Source organism: Arvicanthis niloticus, chromosome 12 (assembly GCF_011762505.2).
Source record: "Arvicanthis niloticus isolate mArvNil1 chromosome 12, mArvNil1.pat.X, whole genome shotgun sequence".
In the NCBI taxonomy this organism is placed as follows: Eukaryota; Metazoa; Chordata; class Mammalia; order Rodentia; family Muridae; genus Arvicanthis; species Arvicanthis niloticus.
Genome location: NC_047669.1, coordinates 12,587,161 through 12,589,910, shown reverse-complemented (window position 1 = coordinate 12,589,910; position 2,750 = coordinate 12,587,161). Strand labels below are relative to the sequence as shown.

The 2,750-nt window shown below is 39.1% G+C and overlaps 1 pseudogene; it reads left to right on the top strand.

The window, feature by feature from the left end:
• Positions 1 to 1,076: 1,076 nt before the first annotated feature.
• LOC117718005 (heterogeneous nuclear ribonucleoprotein H2-like) lies at positions 1,077 to 1,814 on the top strand (annotated as a pseudogene).
• The last annotated feature ends 936 nt before the right edge of the window (positions 1,815 to 2,750 follow it).

The window sequence follows — 2,750 nt, the reverse complement described above, 5'->3', positions numbered from 1 at the left end:
CATACCCTATTAACAAAAATTCTACAAAAATGCATTTCAGCTAACTAAGAAAACATTCCTTTAACTTCATAGAAAATGGGCAACGGAGATGGTTCAGTGAATAAAGGCTTTTTACCTCAAAGCTAAAGACCTGAGCTCAATGCCAGATTCCACATTAAGGTGGAAGAAGAGAACCAACTCCATGACCTTGTCCTCTGGCCTCCACACGGGCACCATGGTACACATGCTCCCTCCACATAAGAAAACTAAACTTACTTAAGAAGTACTTCTGGAAGTTGTCTATTGTCTCTCTATAGCTGTTTAAGGGAAGAAGGGAGAACACCCCACCCCACCCCAGTCTCATTGTAGTACTGCAGCAAACATTTTTAAAGTATTTTTAAAAGCATCTGTTGACCAGATGCCTGGAAGAAACTCTATCAGGGTCAAAGGCCACATTAAAATTGTATTGAGCCCAGACTGCCCCCAGGAGCCTATCAGTCACCATTATGCTGAGCACAGAAGGCGGGGAGGGGTTTGTGGTAAAGGCCAGGGGTTTACCCTGGTCCTGCTCAACCTTAGAAGTGATGTACTTTTTCTCTGATGGCAAAATCCAGAATGGCACATCAGATGTTTGTTTTGTCCTACACCAGAGAAGGCAGACTGAGTGGTGAAGCATTTGTCCAACTTGAAGTGAAACTGGTTTTAAGGAAAGACAGAGACATCACGGGACACAGATAGGTTGAAGTATGCAAATCCACCAGTGTTGGAATGGTTTGCGAGTTAAAGCATACAGATCCAAACAGTCCTTATTCTGCCAACAATAGGTTTGTATAGCTCAGAGGACTCCCATTTGTCTGTAACAAAAAAGAACTTGTTCAGTTCTTTTCAGGGTTGAAAATTGTGTCAAATGGAATGATACTGACAGTGGACTTTCAGGGGTGGAGCACAGGAGAGAATTTGTGCAGTTTGCTTCAGGGGAGATAGTCAAAAAGGCCATAAAGGAACTCAAGAAAAGAATAAGACACGGGTGTATTGATATCTTCAAGAGTAGCAGAGCTGAAGTCCTTCGAACTCACTATGATCCTCCTTGAAAGCTCATGACTATGCAATGCCCAGGTCCTTATGATAGGCCAGGGGCTGGTTGAAGGGATAATGGCATCGTCAGAGGACCTGGGTTTGAAAGAATGAGGTGGGTGCCTCTGGTGGATATGATGACTACGGAAGTTATAATGACAGGTATGGTTTTGAGTCTGATAGATTTGGAAAACAACTAAGCTATTGTTTCTCAGGAATGTCTGATTATAGAGTTGGAGATGGTGAGTCCAAATATTTAGAGTACCACAGGGTACTGTATACACATGACCAGGTTGCCATACAGAGCCACTGAGAATTATATTTACTCTTCTTTTCTTACCTCTTAATCCTATGAGAATACACATGGAAATAGAACCTGATAGTAGAGTTATTGGTGAGGTACATGTTGAGTTTGCTACTCATGAGGATGCTGTGGCAGCTATGGCAAAAAGATAAAGCAAATATGCAGCACAGATATGTGGAGCTCTTCTTGAATTCTACCACAGCGACATGTGAAGGAAATTATGATCATAGCTATGTAGAGTTGTTTTTTTAATTCTACAGAAGAGGCAAGTGGTGGTGTTTATGGTAGCCAGATGATGGGAGGGATGGGTTTACCCAACCAGTCTGGTTTTGGAGGTCCGGCCAGCCAGCAGCTGAGTGGTGGCTATGGGGATGGTTATGGTGGTCAGAGCAGTATAAGGAGATATGACCAAGTTCTTCAGGAAAATGCAAGTGACTATCAATCAAACCTTACTTAGGAAGAGAGAAAGCATCAAACAGTATCTACAGGAATTAAAGCTGCACTTATAGGAACTGGATACAGTAGGAAGGATGTCCAGCATAACCAGTATGATGGTAGTTGGGAAATCCAATTGCTTCTGATCACTACTGGTCAGCTTCTTTCTTTCCTCTCTCTCTCTCTCTCCCCCTCTCTCTCTCTCTAACAAAGAACAAAATTTGAGTTTGACAGTTTTTCATTACAAGCTTGAGATTCCTGCTTACTGTAAAGTCAAAGTTACAATTGTTTATAAACTTCAAGCTTAGAAATTTTGAACCCTGAAAATAATCATCTAGGACGTAGTAACAAGTTCAGTATTGTCAACTCTACTCTCAGCTTTCCTCAAGTTACTTACGTTATAGGCGTGTACTTAAGCAGTAAGCGTATTTTGGTTTAAACCAGTTTCATTTACATTAAATGTTGCTCTTATACCATAATACATTAAAAATTTGAAATGCATGTTGAGAAACATGCTTTTTCTGTAAAAGTCAAATATAGGAGCTCTGTCTATGATTCAAAGTTTCATTTGGCATGTTTGTTAATTCCAGCTTTTTGGTTTAATATCTTGTAAGTTATGTGACTATACTCTTTCACTTTTTGTTTGTTTGTTTGTTTTTTAAGATCCAGGACAATTTTGGGATGTGACACCAATACTTGAGCTTGGTCATATTGATTAAATGAAATTCTGAGGCTTTGATTTAAATTTTAACTTATATTGTGAATTCTATTTAGATGTATTGTACTAAGTGAAACTTGTTAAATAAATCTTCCTTTAAAACTGGAAACAAAATTACTTCTGAAAGATAATTTTATTCTTAAAAAAATATCATCATATGGATACATGATCATTCATTCCATAGTCAAAAGTGAGTAAGTCTGAAGCATTGGGGCTATGCTAAATAATTAAGGATTTGTG